General features: G+C 36.9%; 1 pseudogene across 1 annotated transcript; it reads right to left on the bottom strand.

The window, feature by feature from the left end:
* Nucleotides 1-9557: 9557 nt before the first annotated feature.
* On the bottom strand, nucleotides 9558-10421 carry LOC308526769 (small ribosomal subunit protein uS7m-like; annotated as a pseudogene). The gene is made up of 2 exons: nucleotides 9999-10421; nucleotides 9558-9796 (listed from the first exon to the last, which is right to left on the bottom strand). The product of its transcript is annotated as a small ribosomal subunit protein uS7m-like (transcript).
* Between the last annotated feature and the right edge of the window lie 2964 nt (nucleotides 10422-13385).

Here is a 13385-nt window from a genome sequence, read left to right as displayed (position 1 = left end):
ATTTCTAAAACAAAAAATGCAATTTGTTTTTTCCTTCACAATTCCATTCCGATTTTTAATAGTGGGTTGTGTGTGTGTTTGGGGGGTGGGGGGGCGGAGGGCACAGTCTCTTGCTCCTCAATGAAATTTCAGCTCTCTAACTTCTCAGCTCACTCATGGTTAAAAAAAAATTCTCTGGTTAAACACAGTCTCAATTTTAAAAATGAGAGTGTCCAGTCACATTTTCTCTGGGGTCACTTCCCACTTTGCTCCAGGTTTCAGTCTACTCTACACAGACTGTCTCTGATGGAGTCCTTGTGTCTTACCAGGTGATTCTGTTGAACTTAAACTAAACCAGCTTAGACAGGTGCTGGCGTGCTCTCTCTCTCTCATAACTTACCTGGGGTGCATGAGAAACACTCATGGATGTTACTTCTACCACTGGTAGTTAGTAGAGCTAATTTCCCGTCTTGGAAAAAATATGCCCCATAACGTCAGGAAGACACAGATCAGGCACTTCACAAAGACCTCTTGAAGGCCCCTCCCATGCCCCCCATCCCTTGCTCTATAGGCTGGAGATGAGATTCTCATGGTATTTGGGAGAACTTTTGCCAAAAGAACCTCTTCATAAATGCCTCTCTTCCTGAATGCCAGCAGCTGGCTAACTATAGCCTGTAGACCAAATCCAGCTTGTCTTTTAAACAAAGTTTTATTGGCACACAGCTACACTCATTTGTTTAAGTATTGGCTACGACTGTTTTTGCACTGCAACAACAGTTGAGTAGTTGCAACAGAAATCATATTCCCACAAACCTAAATTTTTACTATCTGGCTCTTTAGAGAAAAATTTTGCCAACTCCTGCTCTATGCTATCAACTCTCACATCTTTTTTGTTGGTCAGCTGTCTAATTGGTTCTTAGACATTTACTTTGCAAATATGCATCTTAGTTTATCACCTAATTTGATATCTGGTTTCTATCATTTTAGGGCCAAAGTTAAAATTTAACAACCTTAACAACAATAATTTTTTTCACATTATAATAATACAGGTCTAACACTGCCAAGAACAGCAGAGTAAGAAATGTATGTGGGTTTTCCTTTTGCAAATAAAAATAAAAATAAATGATGCTGGATAAATTGGACAAGCTAATTGACCTATCATAATTCTTTTTACCCATTTAGCTTTATATTTTCCTTAGATCCATGGAATTTAGTCTTGAAAAATAGAAGTTTAGAAGGTAAGATTTAAATATTAATAATCTACTCTTCCTTATGCCAGCAGTTCTCAATTGAGCAAAACCCCTCTAGAGGTCTTTCGAAGTTGCATATTCTATTTCCCAATTCAGATAGAGCCTAGTGTGAGAAGGTATGGGAATGTGGTTTAGAAAGTAATATCAATGGGAAGATCAGTTATTAAACAGATTTCTCTTTAAAAATTATTTCTTCAGTTATTTTTGTATATTATTTTATATCCCTTCTGATGGTATGCCTGCTGCACAATTTAGAATGTACTATAGAAGAGTTCATATGCACTTAAATATTTATAGATTTTTTTCACTTTATTGGTAAAAAACACAGAGCCAGTTAAAATATGTATACTATTATTATTTTTTCTGTATTTTTTAAAATATGTTTTTATTGTTTTTTAGAGAGGAAAGGAGAGGGAGAGAGAGAGATAGAAACATCGATGAGAGAGAAGCATTGATCAATTGCCTCCTGCACATCCCCTACCGGGGATCGAGCCCACAACATGGAGCATGTGCCCTGACAGGGAATAGAACCAGTGACCTCTTGATGCATGGGACAATGCTCAACTACTGAGCCACACTGGCTGGGCTTTTTCTGTATTTTTAAAACTTATATATGTATACATACCATTAAAATATTGTAGCCAAGTTTCCAATTCTAAGGCAGTCTTAATAGCATGATGGTCCTACATCTCCACTGAAAACCTTGCACATAAGTAAAAAAGTGCATTTTCTTTCATTAGTGGAAGAAGGGAAGTGTTCAGTTTTAAATCCAGAATCTACCCCTTAATGAGATTTCATCATCATCTCTTCCTAGTTGGAGGAAACAGAGTTTAAGCCCATATTTTAGTGTTTTGCATTAGATGGTGATTTACAAGTGTAAGTCCTGGCACGAAGCAAATGGTACATTTCAAAGGAGTCATTTGATGACAGTTTAGTAAGAGAACTATTTTAAAAAGTATAGGTAGGGTTTATACCAGGGATATAAGACTGACTGAATACTCAAAAATTAATCAACTACCAAAAAATTAATTAACTACCATAGTAACAGGCTAAAGTAGAAAAATCACATGATTATATCAACTGATAAAAAATATCATGTGACAATACTCAACATCCATTTGAGATAAAGTATCATAGGACACTAGGAATACAGGAGGACTTCCTCAAGTTAATAAGGAGCATCTACAAAAACAAACAAACAAAAAACAACCCTATAGTTAGCAACATACTGTACTTAACGGTAAAAGACTGGATGTTTTTCTCCTAAGATTGAGAACAAGGTAAAGATACCTGATCTTTATATTCTTCTTCTTCTTTTTTTTTTTTTTTTTTTTTTTGCAAGGCAAACATCTTTACTTCTATGTAGAAGGGTGCACACACATGGTCTGGAAGTGCGCACACCCCTGATCTTTATATTCTTATTCAACATTGTACTGGAAGTTCAAGCTAATGCAATAAAGCAAGAAAAGGAAATAACAAACAGAAAAGAAGAAATAAAACTTTTCATTTAAAATGACATAATTTCTAAGTACAAAATTCAATGGAATTTACAAAAAAAAATCCACTTAGAACTAACAAGTGAGTTCAGCAAGATTATAGTATATAAAATACACATACATCCCTAAACGGTTTGGCTTAGTGGATAGAGCATTGGCCTGTGGACTGAAGGGTTCCAGGTTCGATTCCAGTCAAGGCCATGTACCTTGATTGTGGGCACATCCCCATTAGGGGGTGTGCAGAAGGCAGCTGATCGATGTTTCTAACTCTCTATCCCTCTCCCTTCCTCTCTGTAAAAAATCAATAAAATATATTTTAAAAAATAAAATAAATAATACCAAAGTCAATTTTCTTTCTACATATGAGCAATGAACACATCAACACTAAAATATCAATAGCATGTATAATTACTCAAAAAATATTGAATTGTAAGTTTAATGAAACATGTTTATAACTCTTATGCTGACAATTATAAAGCTAAGAAATAAAACATCTAAATAAATGGAGAGACATATGTTCATGAATTAGAAGATGCAATACAGTATCAATCTGCCCAGCTTAATAAATAGTTTAATGTGCAATTTCTATCAAGAATTCTGCAAGATTCTTTGCAGATACAGACAAGAGTATTTTAAAATTTATATGGAAAGGCAAAGGAAGTAGAATAGCTAAAACAATTTTTTAAAAGAATAAAGTGAGGAATCAACACCTGATTTCAATGTTCAGTTTGTATAATTTTGTCATTTCAGAATGTTATATTAATAGAAGACAGATTATTGGTTGCCAGGAGTTAAGTTCCAGTGTGGGAAAGTAGGGAGAAAGATAGGTATAGTTATAAAAGGACAATAGAAGTGATCTTTGCAGGTACAAAATTATCTGTATCTTGACTATATCAATGTCAATATCCTACTTGTGGTTTCATACTTGGCTTTCCAATGTTTTACCATTGGGGAAAACTAGCCAAAAGATACACTGGATCTGTCTGTATTATTCTTTACAACTGCTTGTGAATCTACAATCTTCCCCTCCAAAGTTTTCAATTAAAAAAAAGTTAAAGGAATACTATCAATAATTTATACCAACTTTGAAAACAAGTAAAATTTATGTATGTAATATGTACAAATTTATGCATACGTATTATACATATATATATTCCTGAAATTATATATACATCTGTTTGGCTTATCAGTTGTCTTTGTAGGAAGGTTTAAAACCATGAATGCAATTTCTTTAACTGTAATGGAATTTTTCAAATTTACTTTTTTAGTCTATTTGTAAGTTTTCTCTAACTTAGACCAACTTGAGTAAAGAATAAATGTATATTGTGTAAATGTATAATACGTATGCAAGTAATATCTTACATATACAAAATATATGTATAAATTATACCTATGCCTTAAAATAACTTAACTGTTAATAGCCCCTGGCATGCCATAGCACCGCAGTTAATAAGATTTTCATCAGTGGTAAATCTGGATGGGGTACAGTAGAAGGAGATGCACTGACCTATGTAATACATCTGGCATTTGAGAATTATAAGAAAAAATAGTAACTACTAAGCCTGTGGAATTAGTTGGTAGTTGCTAGGCCCTATTGATACAATGAAGAGAGAAAATAAAATGCTCAAGTCATAGTAGGGTTGTAGAAGCTGGAATCCATTGTCCAATACCCAAAATCTCACCAGTTGTCTAATCTGAATTATTGCTGAAGGTTTTAGAAAAATGAAGAATCATTTTCTCTACTACTCTGAATCTAGCACATTATTTTGCATTAGCCAGCACTGGAAACAACTGGTTGGTAGATTTTATCCTCCAAAGGTTTTCATTGTTCTGGTAGCTGCCATATACCCCGTAACTATACTCTCTTCCCTTCTCCACCCTCCTTTCTGCCCAAGTTGCTCATCTATATGGACTACATCAATAGGACCCCTCTTGCCTTCTGGCTTCCAGATGCGGTTGGCCATTAGGAGACTCAGTAAGAAACAGGAAGGAAGGAGAACAGTAAGGATATTTATTACCCTGACTTTCTCTTCGCAAAGCCACCTTTCTCATTGAGTTCCTGAGTGAAGGTAATTGCTTCCTTCTAAGGATCTTGCTTCATAAGACTTTCCTTTGGGTTTCCAAAACCTCTCTTTGTCTTCATTTCTTCAGGCCTCATGGGAAATAGCTCTGCTACCACTAACTCTAGGACAGTGCTTATGGTTTCCCTCCACTGACGCCTTTTTTTATGTTTCCTTTAATAATCTCCATCAAATTATCCGAATTTGCATGTGTCATCAATTTCCTTCTGGGATCTGACTGATGCATGTATATTCTATTCTTTGCCCTAAAGCCGTGGTTGGCAAACTGCGGCTCACGAGCCACATGCGGTTCTTTGGCCCCTTGAGTGTGTCTCTTCCTAAGCCTTAGGAGTACCCTAATTAAGTTAATAACAATGTACCTACCTATATAGTTTAAGTTTAAAAAATTTGGCTCTCAAAAGAAATTTCAATCGTGGTATTGTTGATATTTGGCTCTGTTGACTAATGAGTTTGCCGACCACTGCCCTAAAGCATCTCCTAGTAGCTGGATGTGATTAGCAAGGAAGGAGTTCAGCCAATTCCAGAAGGGATGAAAATTTTGTAGAAAAAGTCTCACACTTGGTACTAGGAAACCTGGAGCTCACCAAAATGAAAAAAAGAAAAAAGAAAAAAAAAAAGACCAGGAAAAGTTTTCATGCAGTCCTTTTTCTCCTCCATTCTCCTTAGGTCAGACACTCCTATACCCCTGCCTTAACTGATTGCTGATGGTAATTCTGTGGATTGTTTTCTAAACTTTGCCCTGCAAAACCCAAAATTTTGGTGGAGCGTCTTTGGGAGGTTCTATGGGAGGAAAAATTATAGCAAAAATGAAGACAGCCTAAGGGCAGGACTTTCTAGCACCTATTTCAACCAGAATATTTTTAATTTTTTAAATTTATATGCTATCATCCCATATAAAATCTTATTTGAAAAAAATTTTCATTCTACCAAGTACAAAGTTTTTAACAACTGGTTTAATTCACTTTACTAAATAATCACTGACAAATCAAACTCTAAAATTCAAAAAAGAAACTTCTAATGGTAGAATTTCAGGTAATGGAAGAAACAGAATTGGTAACAGTATAGAGATTTAGAGTCAAGTTATTCCAGCCCAATGCATTTCAAATTATGCCCCATAATGACCTGTTTATTATGAACAACCACTCAAAAGCTCTGATGATCTGTTTCTCTGTCAACATGGATGCCTCTGGCAATTTTCAAATCCCAATTGCCTGCTAGGTCAGTGGTCGGCAAACTCATTAGTCAACAGAGCCAAATATCAACAGTACTTCTTCAAAATAGACTCGCCCAGGCCGAAAACTGACTTCTGCGCATGGGCCACGAAGTTTCAATCACACTGTACATGCACCCGCACTTGGTATTTTGTGGAAGAGCCACACTCAAGGGGCGAAAGAGCCACATGTGGCTCGCGAGCCACAGTTTGCTGACCACGTCTAGGTCAGTGATGGCGAACCTATGGCACGGTTATAGGTGTCACCTCTGACACGTGAACTCATTTTTTTGGTTGATTTTTCTTTGTTAAATGGCATTTAAATATATAAAATAAATATCAAAAATATGTCTTTGTTTTACTATGGTTGCAAATATCAAAAAATTTGTATATGTCACATGGCACCAGAGTTAAGTTGGGGTTTTTCAAAATGCTGACGCGCCGAGCTCAAAAGGTTCGCCATCACTGGTCTAGGTCAATCTTTATCTAATTCTTTTTATTTTTGTGGTGATAACATTTTAGATTTGTTCTCTTAACTTTCAAGTATATAATGCAGTATTGTTATCTGTAGTCACCATGCTGTACATTAGATTCCCAGACCTTATTCATCCTAGAAAAGTTTGTACCCTTTTATCAACATCTCCTTACTTCCTCGACCCCCCGCCTCTGGCAACCACCATTCTGCTCTCTATTTCTATAAGTTTGGCATTTTTATTTTTATACATTTTTATTGATTTCAGAGAGGGAGAGAGAAATAGAAACATCAATGATGACAAAGAATCATTGATCAGCTGCCTCCTGCATGCCCCACACCGGGGATCAAACCTGCAGCCCAGATAGATGCCCTGATCTGGAATCGAATCGTGACCTTCTGGTTCATAAATTGACACACAACCACTGAGCCATGCCAGCTGGCCAACTTTGGCTTTTTTTGGATTCCACATATAACTGAAAACATGTATTATTTCTCTTTCTCTGTCTCACTTTTTCATTTAGCAGAGTCTTCAAGGTCTGTCCATGTAGCAAAGGGCAGAATTTCCTTCTTTTTTTTTTTATGGCTGAATACTCCTCCTATATGTGTGTGCGTGCGTGCGTGCGTGCGTGCGTGTGTGTGTGTGTGTGTGTGTGTATAGTGGATATAGTCACTTATGATCCTTTGTATTTCTGTATTATCAGTTGTAATGTCTCCTCTTTCTGATTTTTTTTTGCCAGTATTTGTGTTTTCCTCTTTTTCCTTAGTCTAGCTAAAGGTTTGCCAACTTTATCTTTCAAAATCAGCAGAAGCTCTTAGTTTCATTAATCTTTCCTAATGTTCTTCCAATCTCGAGCTTATTTCTGCTCCAACCTTTGTTATTTCCTTCTTTCCACTAACTTTGAGCTTAGTTTTTTTCTAGTTCTCTGAGGTATAAAGTTAGATTACTTGGTATCTTTTTTTCTTGACATAGACATTCATCACTATAAACTTCCCACTTAGAACTGCTTTAGCTGCATATAATGAGTTTTATTATGTTATTTCCATTTTCATTTATCTCAAGAAATATTTTTATTTCTTCTTTGACCTCCTTTGTGTTAATTTCCACATATTTGTGAATTTTCCCACTTTCCTCCTATTATTGATTTCTAGTTTCATACCACTGTGGTTGGAACAATACTTGGCATGAGTATCAGTCTTCTTAAATTTGCTAAGATTCATTTTGTGGCCTAACATATGATCTATCCTCAGGAATGTTCCATGTAAACATAAGAAGGAATGTGTTCTGCTGCTGTTGGATAGAATGTTCTGTATATGTCTGTTAGGTCCATTTGGCCTAAAGTTTAGTTCAAGGCCAATATTTCCTTACCAATTATATATGATATAAAATATACTATTATGTTTATTATACATATAATATAATTTATTTAGCAATATTCTATAAAGTTGAAGATGTACATTTTCTAACCCAGCAATTCCACTTTTGATTATATTCCTTTAAATTGCTGATTTTCAAACCAGAATATTTGTTTTTTGAGGGTATATGAAAGCATTGCAATGGGTACCAGGGTATAGAAAATAAAATCAGTTTTAGACTTTTAATTTTCATATCTATTCTTTCCTAAAAGTGATACACCTAATAACAAAACAAAAACACCTGCTCCATGCACTCTAAGGTTCATATACTTTGTGTTTTTCCTCACCCCATTTACAAATACCCTGCCGACTTTACAATCCTCAGATCATTGAATTACCAAAATAAACCATTTCAGAACTCTCTTACTTTTGCTTCAATAACTGACAACACCTCAGGTGGAGGCAGCTATATCAGTCTGGGTCCTACAGTGGGACAAGGTATAGTAGAGGCCAGCTAATCCAAGATGGAATGTAGAATAAAATAATTAAACCCAGTTTTTTAAAGCCACTGAAATGTGATTGTTATTATCACATAAATTACCTATCCTGACTAACATAAAGACAAACCCCTGGCCACTTTAATCTATATTATGGTGACTAGCCCCAGTATAAAAACTTATTTTTGAATGAAGAGGACATTTTTGTTTCTCATTGGTTTTTAGACTATACCTTAAAATTTGTATTAATACATATCTGAATTTTTAAAAATGAAGTCACCCTTTCTCTAAGAGTTTAATTCAGCTAGTAGTTTTGCAAAATAAATTTCAGATTGCCATTTTCAGTTAACTGAATTAAGATAAATCTTAGTTCTACAATATTGATGAAAATATCTTTAAAACATCAGAGTACTGCATTTTATAAAAATTATTATATTAGCAAAGCTATATTGAAATTAACACTGTATTCATTTCCCCCAAAACTTTCTGATTATATTTGGTTAAACAAGATGCCTCTAAGTAAAAGAGCAACAAATATAACTAATCGTTTTTCCATTAAAGTCTTCTTGGTATATTTCCCAGAAAGTGAGAAAGTAATGACTATAATATCTGTAAAATAAAATATTTTCCAAGTCAGGTTGTTCCCAAATCTTCATTTTCAATAAAACTGAAGGCAGACCTAATTGAGTTTTCAGATGGCAGATCATCAATGGTTGTGATAGATAATTGCCTTATTTTCTCAGTATAACATAAGTTCAAACAATTGATATAGTTTTAACAAAATATTCCAACCCATCCACTTTTTTTTTTAATATCCTCCAGTCGGAGTGACAGTACTGCATCACCAGCTACACAATTCAGGGTGAGAATTTTCTAATAAACCTTTCTGATACTAAAATGCTTCCTTTCATATCACCCCAAGATCTCCCCTGCGCAGAGGGAAGAGAAGCCTGGATGGGCCCTGAGTTTCTTGGGGGAAATCCAAGTCCATGTGTTGCCTCTTTGCAAGAAGAGAGGGCTGAGAGCGTGACTTCTAGCCCAGAAAGGAAGGACTAACAAGCAAAAAACCTATTGCTTCATCCTTCCTGTGAGGCCTTCCCCCAGCTCTTATACAGGAACTATGTCCTTAACCGCAGGTATTTTTCAATTTAACAGTGGCTCACATTGTTTCTTGCAGCAGAGAACCCTGGGCTCCTCCTGGAGCCTCTGCCCTCCTCTACCACCAGCGGTAGTGGGCCAGGGCATGGTTGGCCTCAGCCTCCTGTAGCCTGTCATGCTTCTTCTTGACCTCAGGGCCCTGGCTGTGGAATGCCTCCAGCAACTAAGGACAGCTTCTCTGGCATCAGCATCTACCGAGCTTCTCCCTGCACTCAGTAGTCATTCACTTCATGGCCAGGAAGCGATGCCTCTGGTTGGCTAGTGGCACAGGGACCTGGTAGAAATGGCCACCCTTGCCTGGCCACAGTGGCTCAGTGGTTAACCATCAACCTATGAATCAGGAGCACACGGTTCAATTCCGGTCAGGGCACAGACACAGGTTGCGGGCTTGATCCCCAATCAATGATTCTCTCTCATTGATGTTTCTATCTCTCTCCCTCTTTCTTCCTCTCTGAAATCAACAAAAATACATTTTTTAAAAAAAGAAAAAAATGGCCACCTTTGCGGATAGGTACCAGCCCCACCCCTGGCTCACAGATCTTCAGTGCTTGGAGGAAGTTGGAGTAGGTGTTGCGTTCAGTGTTTGCCTGTTCCTCTGCAGAGGCAGCATGGTACTTCTCAAACTGCTTCCTTTTCACAGCTTTCAGAGCCTGCGTCATGAGGGATCTAGCCAGTAATTTGCTTCCTCCTTTCATCATCACGTTGGTGAAGTTACTGATCAAAGGGCCTTCAAATACAGAGCTTGTTTTCATCGCTCCTGCTCAGACTTCTCCTCCTCAGTCAGCTCTGCCCTTGCGATAATATTCCTTGTCAATCTGAGGATCCCGGCATTCAGGGCGATAGGGCTCCACCTCACCTGGGTTAGCCCTGGAAGCCATAGGCTGCACTGCTTAGACCAGCGATAGGTCCGACCACCCTTCATGCTGCCTTCCCCCCCACCCCCACCACTTTTTAATGTGAGTAAGATTCTCAGAAGCTTCAGCTATAATAATAGAAAGCAGAAATAGAGTTGATGCTTAACTCATATCTTTCTATTAATAACTATCATTTTCCCATGTATATATAAACTATAAAAAACACTCAAATATATTTTATCAAATGTTGCTAATAAAACTTTTATGTTTATGTTACATAACTATTCACCAAAGTAATTATATTGCCTTGGCTAATTGTGTACTACTAATAGTGCTAATAACTCAGTTCAGAATAAAATATTTTAAAATTCAGAGTCTTTGATCATGGAAAAAAATTTTTTAAATTTTGATTTAGTCCAGCTGGCATGGCTCAGTGGCTGAGTGTCCACCTATGAACCAGGAGGCCATGGTTTGATTCCCAGTCAGGGCACGTGCTCGGGTTATGGGCTCAATCCCTAGTGTGAGGCGTGCAGGAGGCAGCCGATCAATGATTCTCTCTCATCATTGATGTTTCTACCTCTCTCTCCCTCACCCTATTCTCTGAAATCAAAAATATATTTAAAATAAATTAATTAATAAATTTAAAATTTATATTTAGTTGTAGGAAAATATGATAGGGCGATTGAGAAAATATTTTCAAATGTCAAAAACTGCATTAGGATAAAAGTGTTGATTAGAATGGAAATGTGAATTCAAGAAGAAATGAAAACAATGAAATTTCAGACTATTATATGACAGATGATAGAGCTTATGTTTCTTTTTTTTTTTATTAGTTAAGGTATTACAAATGTGTCCTCATCCCCACCTTTAACCCCCAACCTCCACCCCACACACAAACTCATGCTCCCACCCCCCCGTTGTCCATGTCCATTGGTTTGGCTTATATACATGTATACAAGTCCTTCGGTTGCTCTCTTCCCCTTACCCCCGCCCTCCCCTACTTTCCTTCTGGGGATTGATAGCCTGATCGCTGTTTCTCAGTCTTTGGTTCTGTCCCTTTTCATCAGTCTATGTTGTTCTCTATAATCCACAAATGAGTGAGATCATGTGGTATTTATCTTTCTCTGACTGGCTTATTTCACTTAGCATAATGCTCTCCAGTTCCATCCATGCTGTTGCAAAAGGCAAGGGTTCCTTTTTTTTTACCGCAGCATAGTATTCCATTGTGTATATGTACCACAGTTTTCTAATCCACTCATCTGCTGATGGGCACTTAGGCTGTTTCCAAATCTTAGCTATGGTGAATTGTGCTGCTATGAACATAGGGGTGCATATATCCTTTCTAATTGGCGTTTCTGGTTTCTTGGGATATATTCCTAGGAGTGGGATCACAGGGTCAAATGGGAGTTCCATTTTTAGTCTTCTGAGGTAGCTCCATACTGTTCTCCACAGTGGCTGCACCAGTCTGCATTCCCACCAGCAGTGCAGAAGGGTTCCTTTTTCTCCACATCCTCTCCAACACTTGTTGTTTGTTGATTTGTTGATGATAGCCATTCTGACAGGTGTGAGATGATAACGCATTGTCGTTTTGATTTGCATCTCTCGTATAATTAGTGACTTTGAGCAGGTTTTCATATGTCTTTCTGCCTTCTGTATGTCCTCTTTTGAAAAGTGTCTATCTAGGTCCGTTGCCCATTTTTTTATTGGATTGTTTATCTTCCTTTTGTTAAGTTTCATGAGATCCCTGTATATGTTGGAAATTAAACCCTTATCGGTGGTATCATTGGTAAATATGTTCTCCCATGTAGTGGGTCTTCTTGTTGTTTTTTTGATGGGTTCCTTTGCTGTGCAAAAGCTTTTTATTTTGATGTAGTCCCATTTGTTTATTTTCTCTTTAGTTTCCATTGCCCTAGGAGCATTATCAGAGAAGAAATTTCTTCGGCATATGTTTGCGATTTCGCTGCCTGTGGATTCCTCTAGTATTTTTATGGTTTCCCGTCTTACGTTTAAGTCTTTTATCCATTTTGAGTTTATTTTTGTGTATGGTGTGAGTTGGTGATCTAGTTTCATCCTTTTGCATGTATCTGTCCAATTTTTCCAACACCATTTATTGAAAAGACTGTCTTGACTCCATTGTATGCTCTTGCCTCCTTTGTCGAATATTAATTGGGCATAGTGGTTTGGGTCGATTTCTGGGGTCTCTATTCTATTCCATTGATCTATATGTCTGTTCTTGTGCCAGTACCAAGCTGTTTTAAGAACAGTGGCTTTGTAATACAGTTTGATATCTGGTATCGAGATCCCACCTACTTTGTTCTTTCTCAGGATTGCTGCAGCTATTCGGGGTCTTTTTTTATTCCAGATGAATTTTTGGAACGTTCGTTCTAGATTTGTGAAATATGCCGTTGGTAATTTAATGGGGATTGCATTGAATCTATAAATTGCTTTGGGTAGTATGGACATTTTGATGATGTTGATTCTACCAATCCATGAACACGGTATATTCTTCCATCTGTTTATGTCTTCCTCTATCTCTTTTTTCAGTGTCCTGTAGTTTTCAGCATATAAGTCTTTTACCTCCTTAGTTAAGTTTATTCCTAGGTATTTTAATTTTTTTTGGTGCAATGGTAAATGGGATTGCTTCTGTAGTTTCACTTTCTGTAAGTTCACTATTGGTGTAAAGAAATGCCATGGATTTCTTAGCATTAATTTTGTATCCTGCTACATTGCCGAATTCATTTATTAAGTCTAATAATTTTTTGATGGAGTCTTTAGGGTTCTGTATGTACAGTATCATGTCATCTGCAAATAAGGACAGTTTCACTTCTTCTTTTCCAATCTGGATGCCTTTTATTTCTTCTTCGTGACTGATCGCAATGGCTAGTACTTCCAGTACTATGTTGAACAGGAGTGGTGAGAGGGGGCATCCCTGTCTTGTTCCTGTTTTTAGGGGGAATGGTTTTAGTTTTTGCCCATTGATTATGATGTTGGATGTGGGTTTGTCATATATGGCTTTTATTATGTTGAGGTAT

The sequence above is a fragment of the Myotis nattereri genome (genome assembly GCF_964212035.1).
Source record: "Myotis nattereri genome assembly, chromosome: 11".
In the NCBI taxonomy this organism is placed as follows: domain Eukaryota; kingdom Metazoa; phylum Chordata; class Mammalia; order Chiroptera; family Vespertilionidae; genus Myotis; species Myotis nattereri.
The sequence above is the reverse complement of the archived record's forward strand: the minus strand, read 5'-3'. Positions and strand labels throughout refer to the sequence as shown.